At 30.4% G+C, this 21,232-nt stretch overlaps 1 protein-coding gene across 4 annotated transcripts in view; it reads left to right on the plus strand.

Annotated features, from left to right (window-relative positions):
* Window positions 1–21,232, plus strand: part of LOC129914814 (protein roadkill) — a 270,121-nt gene that overhangs the window by 98,213 nt on the left and 150,676 nt on the right. The window contains exon 2 of one of the 4 annotated variants that reach the window (XM_055994221.1): window positions 5,528–5,624. The exons of the other annotated variants lie outside the window; for them this stretch is intronic. The gene's annotated coding sequence lies outside the window, so the exon portion shown is untranslated. The remainder of the gene's footprint in view (window positions 1–5,527; window positions 5,625–21,232) is intronic. 4 annotated transcript variants of the gene reach the window in all.

Here is a 21,232-nt window from a genome sequence, read left to right on the forward strand (position 1 = left end):
ACTTCGGTCGTCGCCACCTTTTTGCGACTGCCCACTCTTGGCGCTGTCATCGCAGGTCTCTTTTCATTTTCATTTTTTTTTTTTTAATTTTCCTTTTCAATTGCAACGACCACCACCGTTCACCATCCCTAGTGTGCAGTGGCATCTATATTTTTATATGCATCTTTAGTTGATGGGCAAATAGAGAGAAAATGGAAAATACGATTGAAATTTATATCTATTTTACTGTTTGAGGGGAAAACGGAAAGAAAACGACAGTAGAAAAAAAAAAACTTCCGAGGAAAAGTCTCTTAAATATGTGCGATTTCATTTTGAACCCAGTTTTTTAGTTGATTTCGTTTATGAAAGCAGAAAAAGTTTATTAAAATGCAAGAAAAAAAGGGGATATCTCTGATTGAAGGTTTTTCACTTTTCAAAATAAAATCAATCAAATGAAGAATTTAAAGTTCTGATAAGTTTGGAAGTGGTTATTATTTTTAACTAACTTTAAAATGGAGTAGGTTCTCAATTCTTCTGTATTTTTTTTATGTTTGTTTCTTCATAACTTTGGTCTGGGTAAATCGATTTTGATGATTCTTTTTGTATTTGAAAGCTGGTGGTTCCAGTGGTCCAGCTTAATGATAAGTGGTGAACCTAGAAAGATTATCAAATGAGTAAAAAGAGGCACAAGGCAATTTCCAAAGAAAAAAAAATAGCGAATATTTTGGTGAAGCTTTCCAAAAAGGCATTTGCTTCAAAAAAATGAAAGAGTCCAGAAAGTATTTTATTACATGCAAGACTTGTCTTGAAGACTATTGTAACGTATAGCACGTTTGATCCGGGCGAAAAACTCTCGATCAACAAACTTTCGACCAAAATGATTATTTGAAATTGTTGCCTCGAATTCTAATACAAATAAAATAATTTACTGGTGTGGACTGAGTTTTTTGAAGTTTTGAAAAGTAAAAAAAAAGTTTTTATTTTTATTTAGACCTCGAATATCTTTCAAAAATAAGTTTAAAGACCTTTTTTGTAGAGCAATCTGTTTGCTACAAGAATATGTCTTGCCCAATTAATTATTATAATTTTTCAATTACAAAATTTAGAACAAAAAATGACATTTTAAAGATTTTCTCAATTTTTGGACCACAAATATCTTTTAAACGGTTAGATAAACGAAAAAAGTGTACAAGGCCTTTTTTGTAGAGCGTTCAATTTCCTACAAGAATATGTAAAGAAATTTACTATAGATTTTTCGGAATATAAAATAAAAAATAAAGAATTTTGATTTATTTGACCCACCAGAACCCAGGTGGTGTCAAAAAAATAAAACGGCTACTTGAGGAACAGTGCGCTTGATAAATAATTCTGGTTACCTGAAATAAGTAGTTCTAATTCTCTAGATATTTAGAAAGATAACTTAACTTTCAGGAGTCGCTGGATTTCCTCTCAAATTACGCCAGCCATAAGTGACAAATCTTGATGGAAAAGGAAAAACGAAACCTAAAGAAGCCTTTACTTTAACCCTTAACTATAGTGGTGAAATTTTGTGACGTATCTATAGTGATAATGATAAAATAAAATACAAAATTGATTTTTTTTACAAATTTCTTTATAAAACTTTCAAATATAACATTTTCCAAACCAGTTAAAAAGATTACAAAAATGGGAAAATTAGTTTTCAAAATAAAATTTGAACTTTAAAATTCAGTCACAATTTTTTTTTTTTAATTTTTAAAAAAGGCGTGGGTCCCCTGGACCCACCTCATCAGTTAAGGGTTAATAAACAGCGTAACAAAATTCAGCAAAATTGGTATATCTTGCTGGTTTTTTTTTAATTTTTTTTTTTTTGAAAAAAAATATTTTATTTATGTTTTACTTGTCTTTAAAAAACATATTTTTTTTTTTCGAAAAAAAAGTGAGAAATAATTAAAAATAATAAGCAAAATGTGCAAAAAAAAGTCTGTGTACTACCTGTTGACGAAATTTACTTGGAAGTGCCCCCAGAAATTATTATTTCCATATAGTCCAGTGCATTTGTAATTTGACCCAGCAGTTTGTACCACCCCCAAATTTTTTTTGCTCATTCCATAGAACATTGGCTGAATATCGCACTCGCGATATTCACCTTTCGGCCGCCATCTTGGATTTTAGTTTTTGTTGAATATCTCGATTTCTATTTATACTACATAAAAGTTGTGTATAAAAGAAACGTAGGTAATTAAATTTCGCGTCTTTTATGTTAAGAACACTTTTTCGATATTCTGAATATTAAAAAAGTTACAAGCCAAAAAAGTAAAAAAAAACAGAAAAAAATGACAATTTTTAAAGATTTAAGCACTTTTTATCAAAATTATGAAAAAACGTATCGAAAAAAGATTATTCGCCTTAAAATTCTCTACAACTCTTCTACACAATTTTTTTTTGTATCGCTTTAATTAATAAAGTTATTAATACTTTTTTGCTAAAAATACCCCTTTTTTACGAAATGAAGAGACTTAAATATAAAAAAATTGCAGGTCTTGAATTTTCTCTTGTAACATAAAGCTATAAAATCATTTAAAATTCAAGATTTGTTAAAAAAAATTAAGAAAAAAGTAACGACAAAAAACACAAACAAAAAAGAGCATTTTTAACAAAAAAAAATGTATTAATAACTTTTGTATTTATAGCGATAGACAAAAAAGTTGTATAGCAGAGTTGTAGAGAATTTTAAGGTGAATAATCTTACCTCGATACGTTTTTTCATATTTTTGATAAAAAGCTCAAAACTTTAAAATTGTCATTTTTTCTGTTTTTTTTTTACTTTGTTGGCTTGCAATTTTTTTAATATTCAGAATATCGGAAAAGTGTTCAAAACATAAAAGACGCGAAATTTAATTGCCTACGTTTCTTTTATATACAACTTTTATGTAGGATAAATAGAAATCGAGATATTCAACAAAAACTAAAATCCAAGATGGCGGCCGAAAGGTGAATTTCGCGAGCGCGAAAAATCAGGGCAATGATATTCAGCCAATGCTCTATCGAATGAGCAAAAAAAATTTGGGTTTGGTACAAACTGCTGGGTCTCCCATATATGTATGAACATCATAAATGCACTGGACTAATATTTTTTCAGAATAAATACAACAACCACAATTTTCAAGCAATTTTTAACTAAAAAAAAAAGGAGCTTGGGCCCAGTGTGTTCACTAACGAAATTGGTATTAAATGAAAGGTGACGGTAAGCACATTACGTGGGTAAAATATTTTCAAATTCGTTAGTGGGGTTTTGGAGATATTTGAGTTTGAAGTTTCGGATTTCACAATCAAGATTTCAGCTAATTTTTCGAACAATTAATCGTAGAATGCGTAATAATGGGTGTACAGAAATAATATTGGTATCAAATGAAAGGTATTTCTGTTGTCTATAAATCTGTATCAAAAGTTTTTTTCTTTGTTAAAAAAAAAAATAATACATATTAGGTATTTACTTCTCAAAAGGTGATTTTTTTAAGCGAGACATTTGGCACATCGAAATATCAAAATATTCAGTGGTGACATGCACTTTTTTTTGTAATTTTTCGATAGCTTAATGTGTTACCTTTAATTCTATATATAAAATAGTTCTATAAAACATACAAAAACCTTATAATAAGCAAAATACACAAAAACGCGCTGAAATATGCCTATTAAATAATAAGAATAGAAACTATAGGTTCAGTCAATGGGGAAAAATCTGGAAAAAGCTATGACGTCAGCTAAGTTTGAATGCAGTATTGAAGAGGGGTTTATCCAAAGTACAAATCTCAGATTGCGTATTGTTTGGTCTTGTGGGGCGACCGCCATTTTGAAAAACGCATTTGTCTCAATATCTCGAGAACGACTGGTCGGACAGAAAACTAGAAAGAACTTTTTAGATTGGAAATTACTTAATCTTTCTTTTTTTAGTACATCATTTTTCTCTAGGAGTTATAATTTCAGAGTTACACTACCGAAAATTGTGTGTTTTTTGGTATTTTCAATATTTTAAACAACCCTTAGAGTTAAGTGCGGAATTACTGAGAGTGAGATACTTTGCGGTTCTGTTACTCTGAAAGTATAACTCCTAGAGAAAAATGATGTACTAGAAAAAGAAAGATTAACTAATTTCCAATCTAAAAAGTCCTTTCTACGCATTCTACGATTAATTGTTCGAAAAAATAGCTGAAATCTTGATTTTGAAATCCGAAACTTCAAACTCAAATATCTCCAAAACCCCACTAACGAATTTGAAAATATTTTACCCGCGTAATGTGCTTACCGTCACCTTTCATTTGATACCCATTTCGTTAGTGAACACACTGGGCCCAAAAATGTGCCATCTCCTTTGTTACTTTTTTTCAAAAAAAAAAATAAAATTTATCAATATCGATATCGACCCCTTCTATGTAAGATAGGAGGCTGAAAATTCAACAGAGGCTGATACCAATAGTACGTGGAACCAAACTAGGGGGTGGCCCAACGTTTATATAAAAATTTTATTTTTCCCATACAAGCGTGAACCACTCTATTGCTGGTACAGCTATCATGTAAAGTTGAAACCCTGAGAATCCATTAAAAGCATTAAAAAAATCACTATAATGCTGATGAAAAATTTCTTGAATAAATTAAGAAACCCATTCAGGAAATATCATTGCTTCACTTCATGCAGGACAGCTTCTTCAACATGTGCATTCTTTTGGACATAAAATGAGCGATGCGTTCTATGAAATACGTGCGAGGTATCTTGCTGTTTAAGATTATTAAAAATGTTATTTATGCAATAATGTTAAGACCTTATAGAAGACTAAGATATTCCAAATTCTATTTTCTAAACCAAAAAAGGGCAAATTCCTTGTGTATAGTTTCATTTATCAACTAATCTTCACTCCTTAATATGTCCAACTTCTTCGTCTTACAAATTTCAAAACCTCAGACCATATTATACGAAATGTAATGCAAGAAGAACAAAAAAGACTACATGCTTCTGTTTATTGCTTAACATTAATATCTATTAAGTGTGTCCTAAAGGTCCATCAAAACCATCATCCCAGAGAGTTATCATTGGCCTTCATCTAACGATCGTTCTCCAAGTTGCCTGGTCGCAGTAATCCTTGTAAAGGTTTATTCCTTTTTTTGTCTTCACTTTAATCGTTGTCTTTTTTATTTTTTATTTCTCTCAAACATCGCTTAAGTGACCATTATATCTTATCCTAAATAGTTAGGTGGTCGTCTTCGTCAGAAATAGAGACGATGCATCAAGCATATCGTGTGTATGGATACTTCTCCATGTCTCCATCTTGCCATATGCGTTCAGATTGATTAGGATGGAAATGGAGGAGAGTTTATTCATTCTCGGAGATACCTCCACAAGATTCTAAACAGTCTCGGTAGGGATCAGTTTTTTTTTTTTTTTTGTTCCTTTTTCATTTTTAAATTGACTTGTGTTTTATATTTTTGTAACTCCTCATTTTATTACCTCGCTACATGATTTCTTTGAACCCTTCCATTAATATCTATTCTTTTTTTGTCTGTTTCATTCCAGGTAATTAATCAACCAGTGTTGTTGAATGTGTGTGTCCATATGGATTTTTATATCAAAAACGACGCCATTTAAATGATATGAATCACTAAACTCTCAGGTTTGTTTTTTTTTTTTTTTTAGAAAAGATATAAACGTGGATGCTTGATGTTTCGAATTGGTTTACACTTCCCATTTAAATGAGAACAATGATTGAAAATGACTATCAATCATTTGAGAGTGGACATGAGGGTATTTTTTTTTAGGGATACAAAGATGCATTTCATCTTTATTGAAATGAAAATAGAAGATGAATAGAAATCAATCTAAAGTATTACAAAAAGTTCGTAGAATTTTGATGTCGTTGAGGAGATTATCTTAAAAAAAAATTTATATATTGTCTTTGAGTCATTCTTTTGATTCAATGGTGGCACGAATTTGTAGTCACTTTTGTTTCGTCATACATTTTTTGTTTTTTTTTGGAACGTCAATTTCAATTTATTTGTAAGACAAATTACTTTAAGCCTTATCGGAATTACGGAGAAGCAAATTATAGTAGCAGACAGGATTTCGAATTTTAATAGGGGGACCATCATCGTTTCGAATTTTTTTTTTATTTGGGTGGTAACTTGCCTAAAATGTCTTCGGTGAGGTTTGACAGTTTTGATTCTGAGCCATTAGGAAAATTACAGGAAGAAATGTAATGTTTTAGGGATCAGGATTCCTACCTTAAAATACTTAAAGTGGTAATAGAAAAAAAAAAAACGAAAAATTAAATAAAAACGTTAATATATCGCTGGCTGAGAATTATAGGGTTGTACACCGAAAAAAAAAAAACAGCTATCAAATTAACATTTTGACAAAAGTCGTTGAAAAATTAAAATATCAATTTTGATATTTTATCATATCATTTTGACATTTTTTAATTTTAGGTGGATAGTGAAAATTTCACTTTGACAATTAAAATATCATTTTGACATTTTTTTAAGTTGACTAGATTTTAAGTTTTAGTTTTTTTATAATGAAAATTTATTTTTTATTATTTTTATTATTTTAAGTATTTTCTTTCTTTTTTCAAAACATTACTGAAAGTAAATATTCTTTACAAAATAGTGGTGATATTATTTTATCTATTTTATAGGTGATTTAATTGTTTTGTTATTTTCTCCCAAAATATGTGATATATTGCCGATCAAATTTTCTCAGTAAATCATACATTTTACTTCGAAAAAACACAAAGCGCCTTTAAATTAGTACACATTAAGAATTTTGTATTAAATATTTTTCAATAATTTGGAATGAGAAATTGATATGAAAAAATGATAAAAAAATATCAAAAAAAAATTTCCAAAATGTGACATTTAAATATCATCCTGATAATAAAAATATTGTTTTAACATTTTAAATACCATAAAACACATTTTATAGAGCATTTTTGGCTGATATTTAAAAAATGTTAGTTTGATATTTAAAAAATGTTATATTGATATTGGTTTTTTTTTCGGTGTATGTTTGCAGGGGTTTCCATTAAACATACAACCTTATAATTCTCAGCCAGCGATATGTATTTCTTTGGGAAAAGTTTATTCTAATGTGCATTTGGCTTTTGAATAGACTTTTTGGAAATGATATATATTCCAAGTTACAAATTTGAGCAAAAAACACGTAATAAAACGAAAGGACGGTATCATTTCGAATATTGTTTACTTTTTTTTTTTCTTTTGGTAGATATAAAAACGACGCAATAGCTGTCACGCAGCAGCACTCAAGCAGTTTTGAATATTTTCACTTTAAATTTGATACAAGTCTTTAAAACATTCTTCCACCAAATGCCCAAATTTTAATATTTAAAAATCCCTTGCGTACGAGTATCTACTTCTATGCAGGATAATTTTTTAAAAAATTGTTCTAAATTTCTAGTGAAAATATTGAAAACTGCTTGAGTTATGCTGCGTGGCTTTTGAGTTATTTTTTTTTTTTTATACAAAACGCGTACAGAAATTCACTGTGGAGACTGTATTTTGTAATATTTTGTATGAAATTTTTTGTATTTGCATACACTGCGCAATCTGAAGTAAATATTTTTACTTGCGATATAGGTACTATATATAAAATTATGCATTCGTACAAAAAAAAAAGTTGAGATAACATTTTTCCATGACATTACGATGCCAAAACAGTGGGTCCCGGAAGTCCGTCTGTCTGTCTGTCTGTATAAGGAGCTACAGCCTAAACGGATGGGCCGATTAATGTCAAACTTGGTATGTAGCGTTATTTGGCGACTCTCCAGAGGGGTTTTTGGAATTAATTTAATTTTTTTGGACCAAAAATAACGGTACTTGTCATATACCGATTTTAGTAAAATTGAAATATCTCGAAAACGACTCTAACGATTTTGTTTAAAAAATTCAAATGTTAGTTTTAAACTAAGGTCTATCTTTCAATGAAAAATTTTTTTTTGAAAATCATTATTGACGGTACCTGCCATAGAACCGTTTTTTTTTTTTTTTCAAATCCGATTATCTCCAAAACTGCTTATTCGATTGCAACGAAACTTTTTGTGAAGAAGCATTAATTTAAATATAATTTAAAGCATAATTTAAATATAAGCCAAAAAAAAAAATTTGAAAAAAAAAATTTTTTTGGATTTTTAAAAAAAATTTGAAAATTTTTTTTTGAAAAATCAAATTTTCGAAAACGGGACATTGAATTTTTTTGAAATTTTGTTTTTAGATGTTGATTAGTGATTTCTACAGAATGGCATACCAATTTTATTTTAAAACTTTTTTTCCAAAAAATTATTTATAAAAAATTAGTTTTTTAAAAAACGGCTAAAACGATTTTGAAAATTTTTTTTCTAAAAATGCATCTTAATATATCCATTAAAACTGCATAGGTACTTGTTTTGGAGGGCAATTTAATTTCAGATTTTATTTTTTTTTCCAAATTTCTATATAAAAAGTCTTAAAAATTTAAGCAACTTTAACTCTAAGAGCAAATTCGTGCGACCTATTTTTTTACCATATTTTTCTTAAAACTTTACAGGAAAACTATCAAGCTAAGAAGATTAATCAGCTTTGAGCTTGTATTTAGAAGTATTTCAAAGAATTTCAAAGCCTTAAAAGATTGAGACCAGCAATAATCTCAAAAGTTAATTCTTGCGTGATTTTTGAAACTGTACTGAAACTGAAGCGGAAAAGCGCAATGAGTATAGATAAAAAAAATTGTATTTATAATCCTTAGACTTCAAGGAACAGTAAAATGTAAAAATGCAAAAATCATGTCAAAAACTATTTTATTTCTTTTTTTTAAATTCATAAACGTCAAAATAAAAAGATAAATCTTAAAGAAAGTTGAATTTGAATATCTTCGTTAGAATATATTTTAAAGAATATCAAAGAAGATTTTAACAACCTTTTTCAAATTTATACGAAAAAGAAATTATTGTTCCAGAATAGCCTAAAAAATATTACTTGTAATTTTCTATTTCAAGCACACGGAAAAATTGAGTTTTGCAATGCATTTAAACAAATTGACCCACAGTACCTACATACGATATTGTTTTGCTACTACCTTGTAATTACAAAGCTTGGTCAATTAACAAATGGTTGAATTGCGTAAAAATAAAAGTAACAGGGTGTTGTATATTTTTTAAATGACTTCAAGTTCAGAGGTGAGTTCTTTTCTTTCAAAAATCATAAATTTGGGTCCTTTACATAAAACTTGTACCGAAATGGACAAGTTAAAGACAAAAACTGGTATTCCGAAAATATTCATAACATGCGAGTACGCCATTACTAAATTTTAAAAAATAATTTAAAGCTTGGTGTTTCAGAAGTATATGCAAATTTTTGAACGATAAATTGCTTCATAAAAAAAAATTTCATGTATTCCTTATAAATTCTAAAAGACTAAATCATAAAACCTTTAATTGAAAAAACCAAAGATAACTGTACCTTATTTTTTACGAATCTGTGTCAAAGTTCATCAGTTCAAAACAAAAACCCACTATGACTTCTTGCAAAATATCGAAATAATATTTCAGTTTAGGTGGTTTTTCCCTTCAATTTATTTGCTCATTTCCTCTTATGAACTCAATTTCCTTATTTATTTTTTTTATCTCTGTCCAATATTTCTCGTCTACATTTGCTATCGTTCTCATCATATTTTTTGATCATAAAGAGCAAAAATATTTATAAAAAAAACGAAAAAAAGTATGTATATAAAAATGAAACCCAGTGCGGTTTCCTTAATTGAAATTTTCAATATGTGTGTGCCTTTCACATCCGGTGAAATATTACTCTTGATTACTCCCAAGTCCTTGTTGTTTGTGTTTTTTTTTTCGCCGTCATCGTTGGTCGTCGTCCCCAGCAGTGCTCCATATATAGAAAATGTGGATAAAAAACCTTTTGAACTCGCCCGGATAGGGCTGACGAAAAATTGCGGACAAAAAAGTACATCACAGTGTAATCTGCACTTAAACCATTGCAATGCCACCACGTCACCACCATCGACCGTACACAGTGAAGACAAAAAGATAAAAAGAAAAAATAAGAAGAAGACAAAAAAAAAACAGTAATTGTCACGGTTTCTTGCACACATACATATAAACTGTTGGACGACTGATTTGTGGAGTGCCATTCTGTAAGCCTTCTGTGCCTCCTTTCGTCATCCAAACGTGGTTCATCGTCGACGTTGTCGTTTATCGGTGCGTATCCTCCATTAAAATGGAAGAACCTTCTTCTCTTCAAGACCAATGCTGTCGATGACTGCGACGGACGACCACAGGAACGACATCGTCGACAACGGCTGTGCGACAGTGGCTCCTTTATATCCCAACCCAAATCCATCCATGGGTTGCGGCGCGGCGACGACGACGATGACGACGACATCCTATCAATTTCGTTGTGCATCGCATGGCAGTAAGTACTCATGTTGGCCTTTTGTTCGCGTTAATGACTCTCAAAAGGAGTGCACCAGCGCTATATCCAGCTTAGCGTTTCCACTGATGACGGTGACGACTGACGAAGACAACAACGACCAAAGTCTCCTCCTCGGTGGTAATAATAATGGCCACAAATAATTCTTCTTTTTTTGTTTGTGTCGAATCAACCAAAAAAAAAAAAAAGATGCAAAAAAGTCTTCAGGGAAAGGAAATTTCAAAAAATTGCATTGAGGTGTACTTTTAATGTGAGGATGTGGTTTCGCACTATGTTACCCCCAAATCCCCCTTCCATTATTCTCGTTTGTCATTGAATTTTGGTTTTTTTTCTTTACATACTTTGTTGGATGACAAGGCTTTTGTTTTGATTACGATGACTCTTCTGGCGGAGAGCTTTGTTGTTATCTTTTTTTTTTTGGGCTCATTGTCATTTAGTCTTTGTTTCGACACTTGTACTGGTCGAAAGGCTCGAATTATTGTTTGATAAGCACAAGCTAAAACGCTTGTCAAATCATAAATTTGTACTGCTTAAAAATATCTCTCGGGTACTGTCTTTAAAAAGTACCTAAAATCAAATTGAAATTTTTCGTAGACCCTCAAAATTTCAAGTTATCGTCAAAAAACGGGTTTTCAATGTTTTCAAATTTCAACGATTTTTTACTCAGCCATTTTTCGGTCAATTTCAGATTTTTTTCCATTTCTAAACAGAGGAGTAGTTGTTCTTTTTGAAATCATTTTTTTATTATGCTCAAGCTCTAAATTAGGTGTAGATTTTATGGGCGAATCTCAAAGTAAGTACAACATTTTTTCACCATTTTTTAGAGTTCGGAGACCGTTTTAAGCTACATTTTGTGTTTTGGAATTTTATTTTTATAAACAGTTTTATTGCTCTATTTATGCTGAATCAAGAAAGCTTTACTTATTAAAAACAGTTAGAAATTGTGGAAGTTATGGTTTTTTTACTCGAGAAAGAAATTTCAATTTATTGCAAAAAAACCCCAATTTTCATGATTTTTTTAAATATTATCAAAATTTTTAAGGGTGCTTGTGCAAAATTGACTTTAGATTCGGATTCAACACGTCAAAATACTTAAAGGTCAAAAGTATTGCCACTTTTTTTTTTTGGCTTGTGTTATCATGGGCAAGAAAAAATAACCAGTATTTAAAATATATATCTGAGCAACCAAAATCCATATCAAAATTATTAAAACGTAGTTACAAAGAATAACATTTTTTCTAAAAATTAAGACCATAAAAAATTATTATGAACAGAAAAATTAATTTTTCATTTCTTTCATTATCCCAAAAAATTAAAATTTCTTTCTCGAGTAAAAAAATCACAACTTCCACAATATTTAACTAATTTTGATGAAGTAAAACTTTTTTTATTCAGCATAAATAGAGCAATAAAACTGTTTATAAAAAAAAATTTCCAAAACACACAAAACGGTGAAAAAATGTTGTACTTTGAGATTCAGCCCATTAAATCTACACCCAATTTGGTCCTTGAGCATAATAAAAAAATATTTTCAAAAAAAACAAGTATACTCCTCTGTTTAGAACTGTAAAAAAATCTGAAATGGCTGAGTAAAACATCGTTGAAATTTGAAAACATTGAAAAACGGTTTTTCGACGATTACTACGAAAAATTTCAAGTGCCGAAATATGATGTACTCAGTAATACTTACAACCTCTGCTAGGTCATTTCCAAAGTAATTGACATGATTTTTATTTTGTAACACAGTAGTAATTTTTGCAAATAAGTGTTTCAACACGGTTCTCCTAAAAAAAAAGCAAATGCACCATATTTCTTTAAATGGATCGTTAAGAGACTTAAACTATATGTAGGTCCCTGGAAAACATAAGGAAGGAAACAAAAAGACATGTGAAAGCCTGTTTTCCGAAAACCATCTTTACCCAAGTAGTTGAGGGTAACAAAGAATCAGCAAGACCCAAGAAGATTCTTGCTAATGAACCAATCGTTAGGGAATATTTTAAGCATCCAATTGACAATGAGCAATGAAATTGTGTAACAAAACTCTGGGGCTATAAGTTGGTGCATATTTCCCAGCGAACCACAAACTGACTAAAAATAAAAGTTCTGACCTGGGGTTGCGACTAGGTTTTTCAAATAGTTTTTGGATCGCTGAAACCGAATCCGAAGTCCGTTTTGCCCCATCACGTCAGGTTTTCGAGATAACCTCAAAAAATGTCGAAACTAAAAAAAAAAGTTCTTATCTGACATTTTTTGAGGATATCTCAAAAACCTGTCGTGATACGGAAAAATAGACTTCGGATTCGGTTTTTGCTACCCAAAAATTATATGAAAAACTTAGTCGCAATCCCAGATAAGAACTTTTGTTTTTTTTTGGTTTTGACATTTTTTTGAGGATATCTCAGAAACCTGACGTGATAGGGCAAAATTGACTTCAAATCTGGATTCAGCGATCCAAAAACTATATGATTAACATATTTGCACATCCAGATCAGAGAAAACAATTTTTTTTCGTGAAATTTTTTGCGGTTATCTCGAAAACCTGACGTGATGTAGCAAAACCGACTTCGGATTCGGTTTCAGTGACCCAAAAACTATTTGAAAAACCCAGATCAGAAATTTTATTTTTTATTGTGTGGCTGTGTTATTGATATTTTATAAGTTAAATATCTCGAAAATTCGGGCTCTAGGTTTTATAATTAAAAGTATTCTGATTTTGGATTCGAGGTCAACACACTCAAAATCTATAGGAAAATATTGTTTTGTTCCCGAAACAAAATCACTGTATGCTGAAGACCACTGTTAGCTTTTTTATGTATCGATTTTGAGATGTTACAACGGGAATATCTCAAAAACGCGAGCCGATAGAAAAATTCTGATATCAGTTCAAGTTTTTCACACTCAAAAATCGATACAAAAATATATTTTTGTTTCTGCAACAAAACTACGGGTAGGGAAAGTGCAAACGCTTAAAAAGTAACAAAAAATCAATTACATACTAAGATTTTATAACGAGACTATCTCGAAACGCGAGTTGATAGAAAATTTTTGACAAAACCCTTGTTGCCCAGTGTAATCAATCAAATCGAAGTTTGTAAACTAAGAGATATAAGATATAAGAATATCGATATCAGACATCAGTAGAATGTAAAAGCGGAAGGACTTTTGCAAATTTTGAATACAATAAGATATTCGACAGAAACCAGTTTTCGAAAATGGTGGCAAAAAAAAACCTCAGCAAACTGAGTCAAAAATTGTTCGATCCCAAACCAATTTCATCAACTGAATCTTTTTAAAGAAAAAAAAAAATCTTAAAAAAAAAACTTCTACCACAAAGAAATGTTACATGAATCATTGGATCAAAAATAAGTCTTTTATTGCGTGTTTTTACTACAAAATGTCCCCCAGGCTCATACAAAAGATTATACCGAAATCTATAAAAACCTACGTAAATTAATTCCACTTTGATTGATTATTCCTCTTTTCTTTTTCTCATCCTATCTCTGTAAATCTTTTGTGTTCAACTTGAAACCATAACCGAGTCAAATTTTGTATCTTTTCATCACTCTCTTACCCAAAAAAAAAAAAAAAAAAATGGTGCGCTTCAGGGTCCACACAGTCCACACAAACTATATAAAATCTATATAAAGTTGCATTCTGACAAAATGAGGATGTGTTAAAGTAAGTGTGATACATCTCGCCCCATATCCGTAGTTAAGTATCTATAAATTCTGTCAAGCTAAATGAATCTTTTAGAGTTAATCTACTAAATTTTAAAGAAAAGAAGACGAATATAAAAAAAAAGACTTTAAAAATCCAAAGAGACTACGAATGAGAACAGTTTTTTTTTTTTGTGTCCATAAGAAGAAAAGAATCAAAGATGGATTCTTGGTCTTTTTTGTATTTTTTTTTTTGTATATTTACACGCCTGTAACAAGATATTAAGATACAAAGATATTTCCACTTAACAACAAGATCTTCGCGCACACACAACAGCGGCGATTCCAGCGCAACATTGTAGTGTATCTACCATATCCATGACTGAAGAGGGTCATCGCGATTGATTTATTCAGACTAAGAGGCCAACCAAGACGACAACTATACGACACCAAGAAGAAGACAATCCTAAGCGGCACCAATGACGAACACAACGACGACGATGAAGACGGTGATGATGATGATCATCATCATCTCGTAAACATGGCCATGTTATATTTATTTCTTAAGTTTTGCCTTCTTCGGATTATTAAAGTTGGACCAGAAAAAAAATATAAAATAAAATAGGAAAAAACCATATACCCATCAGGCTTCAAACCTCAGGCATCAGAGAGACCACAAGAATATATAAAGTCCAATCTGTGAATCTTGATAAGCGAAATATATTTAACGAAATACACAAAAAAATTAAATAAAAATATGTGGATGCTGCCATTTTGAGTGGAAATTTGAAGTGGCGATGGAGAAGGTTTGTTTCCATCTTGATCGGTCGGTCACCACCATAACCAAACCACAGAGGCTTTTGAATGCTGGATGCATGTGGGCTGGAGTGTGTATATATAAAACGTAATCGTCGTCGTCTGGTATTATCGAGGATTTGCTCCATAAAATGCTGGTACTCTTCTTTTTCTGATATGGGAAATGAAGCGGGTCTCCTTATTATTTTGTTATTTCTGTGTGAGATATGCAACTCGAGGTAATTGAAAGTTGTAAAAAAAAACCGATACAAAACCACAGAAGGAGTTGAAGTGTCTTATGGAAAACATTTTAAAGTGGATTTTATTATTATTACTTACTTGTATTTTGGTTTCTTTTTATAATTTTTTTCTTTAACTACTTAAATTGTTTTTGATTGTTACAAATCAAGAACCAAGTACAAATTCTATACAGGCTTATTTAAACGCATTTAAAAAGTTCTTTGTTAAGAAGAAAAAAAAAAATACATTTTAAGGGTTTTTTTTTTCATTTCGAGTTTTTATTCTAATACATTACACGGTGTTACAAAAATGAGGTTTTAAAATATACGCGGGTGGAGACCTATCAGGTTTTCTAGAGCTAGTCGCACTGAATACGAAACGGTATTTGAAAATCCCCTAACACCCCCAAAATCTGGAGTTACGGGCAAAAAACGGTTTTTTGGACCTTCACCCATTGAAAAAATTCTAGTGTCGACAATTTTTTACCCATTTTCGATTTTTTCTAGTTTTTGGGAAAATTGAAAAATTATTTTATCAGATTTTTCTTTTTTCAAAATATTTTTTGTTTTTATTTTTCAATTTTCTCAAAAACTAGAAGACATAGAAACATATAGTTTTCACTGTTCGATAGGGAATTAATTGAGGCAGTTTTCTGTTTAAGTAATTTATTTACTAAAATTCACAGTCTGGCCAAAAATAGTATAAAATGAGTTTTAAAAAAATTGTTTCCCCTATTTTGAACTTTGAAATCGATTATTTCAAAAACTATTGGGAATATTTTATTGATTTAAAAATTAGAATCAAATGCACAATTTTGCCTTTTGGAAATGGTATCATTTATTACTGTAAGTGTTGCCGTTGTTTTTTAATAATTTTTTTTTATTTTGATAATTTTTTTTTTAGAAAAATGCCCCTCCCACCTAAACGGGGGGAGATAGACCCCCCTTCCCTAGAAAAAAATGTTTGTATTGAGCTCCTCTACAAAAACCTTTCATCAAATCCTGGCGCCCAACTTATCCTACTACGTGCCGAAACAACATTTTTGTTCTATACCTAAAAGTTCCAATTTCTGTATCTGGGTTGAAATCGAAAAAAATTTTTTTTCTAAGCCAATTTTAAAGTGATTTTCATAAAAAATACCTCGATCAATTGGGAAATAGATATAGTTTTAGAATATATTTTTTAAAAAGCATGTTGTTTAAATTGATGCCGAAGTTGGGCAAATGACAAAAAAAATTGAATTTTTGAACTTTGACATCTTATAAATTCTAAGTGGTTTAACCGAGTTAAATGTTTTATACATTGTTGAAAAGGTATATTTATCTTCTATCAGAAACTATACAAAAATCGAAAATGGGTAAAAAATTGTCGAAGCTAGAATTTTTTCAATGGGTGAAGGCCCAAAAAACCGTTTCTTGCCCGTAACTCCAGATTTTGGGGGTGTTAGGGGATTTTCAAATACCGTTTCGTATTCAGTGCGACTAGCTCTACAAAACCTGATAGGTCTCCGCCCGCGTATATTTTAAAACCTCATTTTTGTAACACCGTGTTATTTTACAATCTTAAAAACTACACCGTAACTTTTTTATAACTTATTTTTTGGAATATACCGTCTTTTCAAAAATTTTAATAATTTTTTTCGTAGGGCTCTTTCTTTCAAAGATTGGCAGCATTTTAATGTATAGTTCGATGCCTTTAACCAAATTGGTAGTTTGTAGTTGACTTTAGGCTTTATAAGTAGCTTGTAAAGTAACAGCTGGTCCGTTTCCTCATAAGTATGCATGAAAATGCTGTGGAAAGAGTGTAGTTAGTTTTTTTTTCAAAACGGCGTTGATTCGTGGGTTGAAGCGGAAAAGTAAAACATACTTTTAAGCCTTTTAAAATATTCTATTTCTTGAATTTTATTTTTATTTAATCGTAGAATCAAAATATAGGTACTTTCCAAACAGATTTTAAATTTGAAGTAAAAAAAAAAATTATGACGTTAAGATTTGGAGATATAAGAACTTTAAGATCAATTTTTATCCTCCAAATCTGATGACATTTACTGTTTTGAAAAAAAAAAAAAATTATTAATTCGCTTATTCTGGCCGCCTTTTTCCAGCCGCCATTTTGAATAAAAAAAGTTGGCAACTTTTCGCATCCTTTAATGTGCTAAATTTCATTTGATTTTTGTTCCAAAAAGCATGGAATTTACCACTGTAATTCGCTTTTGAACTCTATTCATCCACTTAAGAAGACGAAGAAAAAGTGATGTTTCTGGTCAGGTTTCTTATCTCAAGTTGAGAGTTGTAAATCATATCAAGAAATGGTTTTTAAAATAACATTAAATCAGTTTGTTAAACTTAAAATGGCGCCCAACGAAAAATGTTGAATTCTAAAGGCAACGGTTCTCAATCCACTAGGATTTTTCGCTCAAATATTTAAATATTTTATATCTTTTGCAGGGATAGAAATCGGTCTAGATCAAATTTTTGTTTTTTTATTTTTTGGCATATCGACAATTTGCAAGTTTCCATTTGGAAAGAGCAATTGTTGATATGTATATTTGTTGAGAATAATTGTCTAGTGTTCCATTTTGCCAATTTATTTTCACCCTAGACCTTTTTGAAGAAATAAAAAAAAAAAATAATTATTTTGTAAATTGCAAAGTAAAGGCTTAACTACATACACCACTTTTTGAAAAAGTACAAAAGTGAAAATATTTTTTTTCTGGCTAGCGCAATTGTTTTGTAAAAAAGAGTATACACATTGTTTTTTAGACCAAAAAATAAGCTTTCTGCATCATTTGTTTTAATTTTTCAGGCCGAAATATTATACAAAAATGAGTTTGAAAATTTTCACTTTTTTACTTTTTCACTTTTTGAGCCAATGCAATGTAGTTAAGGCTTAAAAAGTAAAAGTGTTTTACCAGTTTAAAATAGAAATACGCCTTTGAATTTGTTAGGCATATGCAAAGTTGGATTGTAAAGCTTTGTTTATTGTAAAACACTGTTTATATAACTCATGAATTTAACTTCCTACAGAAAAGCCTAAAAAGACTTCGTAGATTTTTTATGTTAGCAAATGCTTTTGTTATATGAAATAATAAGGCAGAAGAATTTCTGGAAAATTATTTGCAAATTTTATTTGTATTTATTAAGTTTAAAATTAATTTTGTTTATAGGAACTCAAGTTTTTTTAAATATTTAATTTTTCACAAAAAAATGTTTAATATCAAAAATTTTTTTTATTTTTGTGTTGAATTCTGTTTCTATTCTTTTCTATTCCGACTATCGACTTCACTCCTATACTAAACACAAAGGCTGTTAAATAAAATGTAGAAAAATTGATACCTTTTTTGCCGGTTGATACTGTTTTTTTTGCTGTCAAAAATTCGCATGTTCGTTTGTATAATGGTCTTTCTTATTTGAAACACTCTCCGTAACACATCTTTAGAAAGGTATCTTCGTACTACAAAATGAATAGGACTTCTAGGTATCTAGATTTTGTCTACTTGTCTTATCTTGGTGATAAATGATCCAATGGAACAAATAGCCTTTCTTTTTAAGTTATTTCTGATTTTATTAATTAAATTACATTCACTTCACCAATTTTTGATTCTTTGTTTCTTTTCTTTTCATATCAATTTGTGTTCTCTTTTTTTTTTATCTAACAATCATCAACATGAATTCGTCAATGTTAAAATTTATTTTCTTTCTTTTTTTTTCTTCTATTTTCAGGTAATTAATCAAGTTTCACTTTTTATTCATTCCAAATTTCCAAATTGAATAAATCGACTGATCTCGTCATCATCTCATCATCTTCGGTTTGTGTTACATATATTCATCAAAGAATCTTTAAGATTTAATCTCAACTCTAACAAAAAAAAAAAAAGGTTTGTGAAAGATTTCTATTATTTTTAACTGAATAAAGTACCATTGGAATTGTTACGATTAAATATTTTATAATGGACTTACATACCAATAAATCAATCATTCAATTCAGATCATTTGAAAAAAATGTAGACAAATTTTTGTGAACTTCCAAATGTACCAATGTATTCAGCAAAAAATTAAACGTTTGACTTAATTTCTTTTATTGCTTTGAAAGAAATTTAGAAACCATGTTAGTTTATTGTTATATATATTTATTTAAACTCTTTTTTTCTGTCTATGATATTTGATCATTTAACACCAAAAAAAACTAGGTTAGATTTCTTATCAAATTTTATTGCGTATAATTAAATAATTTAATTTGAGGCCTAAAAAAAGAAAAAAGCTTAAAAATTACCAAAAATAGAAATTAAGGTATTTTGTGGCCTGTTAAACATAATTGAGCTATTGTTTGTTTGTAAAAATGATTCTAAAAGATTTACTCGACCATAACTTGGGTCAAAATTTTATATATGGGTTAAGTTAAAGGTGCCATAATGTGTTTCCAAGAAATTGCCATTAATAATTCACAAAAGCTGATGAGAACATCAATTAATTATTTATTTTTGCCTTCTAAAATAAGGAGACAAGTGTGCTAATTTCTTTTGAAACTGAACATTTAAATAATTATTAGTTTGAGTTAATAAGCTAGAAGTTACCAGCAAAATGTGAGAGTATACAAAAATTGTTTAGGATTTCAAGAGAATAATAATATTTTCTTCGAATTATTTACTTTAAAAAAAAAAAAAAATAACAGAAAAAAGACCGACAGTTTTTCCGTTTTCAATTATTGCCTTGCTTTTTCAATAAAGTTTTATAAATGCTGAAAACCTTACCAATATATCCCAAAAATACCCAAGTTTTGAGTTCGATCTTGCAGCTCAAGAGAAAGTCTAAGACTTCAAAAAAATAGATCAAACCTCTTGTAATTCTTCCAACTATTTTTACCAGCCTTGATATGAACTCCTTTCGTTCTATGCCCATCACCTGAATTATATTCCAACAGCCATCATAACCTCATTCCATCCATTGACATTTCTCTCTCCTACCGTCACTCTTCGTCGTCGTCGACAAAATCATCATCCCCTTAGCCTGCTAACACACTTTTTAATTAAAATGTAAAAAAAAAAAAAAGGTTACAAAATAAGCCCATCGCTTATCAGCAAACATGGAGCTTAATGAAAATCCTTCTCTCATACGAAATCGTTTTGCTGATTTATATGCGTAGTACAAGGATATCCATTACACGCAATTTGCTTTAACTTTAACCCCTCCCCTCCCCTTAGAAACTTTTTGAAGAGATACTACAATGAAGACTCCAACTCCACATCCACACCTCTGAACCCGAGATTGTTCTTTATTCTGAGTTCTGTGATGGTATCTCTCGACACGGCAGCCTTAATTAAAAACAGGACCCAAATTTCAAACATATCGGAAGAATGTTCTTCTCACAGCAGAAGCAGTTTGCAGAAGAGGATACACATCCTGCTCAAAAAGCCTGCAAAAAAGCCAGGAAACTCTCAGTAAATCTGCACTTCTGTGTGAAGCTTATAAAAGTACGTAATTAACGGAAGCATACCGATTTTCTGCTCCAAAGTTCTTCATTACTCTGGTTCGTACTCGTACTCGTCCTCGTCGTTGCTGTCGCACTTCGACGTAGTATAGTGTTGCCTCTCACCTAGTTTGCTCCTTGTATGTGATTGAAGGGGAGGGGGTTGAAGGGGGGTTTTGTCCTTTTTTTTTTCTTTTTTGTTGTTGTTGTTAGGAGAGAAGAGAGTATACTCGTATTCGTTTATATGAGAATTTTCCTTTTTAATTTGTGATTTTGGGTCAACAACTTGGCTTGTTACTACGCGTATCCAATACACGCCACAACAGTTGGTTCAAGGGAACTCTAAAAAAACTTTTTTTTTTTTTTTTTCAATTCTATTCAAAGGTGTATGTGTGTAAGTTTTTGGTACGCCCCCAATTTTACTCTTTCCGCTCTCTTGTCGTCCGTCAACACAATCATAGTCATCGTTCGTCGTCGTTGTCGGTGTTCTCATTTCATTTATTATTATGATGATGGTGGGCTTTTCCCTTGACTTCATTCCCTTTTTTTTTTGTTGTTAGAATTTTCAAACTACATAAAGGTACGGATAAACTGGCTGATGGAAAAGTTCGAAAATGGTTCCTAAGCATGTG

The sequence above is a fragment of the Episyrphus balteatus genome, chromosome 3, assembly GCF_945859705.1.
Source record: "Episyrphus balteatus chromosome 3, idEpiBalt1.1, whole genome shotgun sequence".
NCBI lineage: Eukaryota > Metazoa > Arthropoda > Insecta > Diptera > Syrphidae > Episyrphus > Episyrphus balteatus.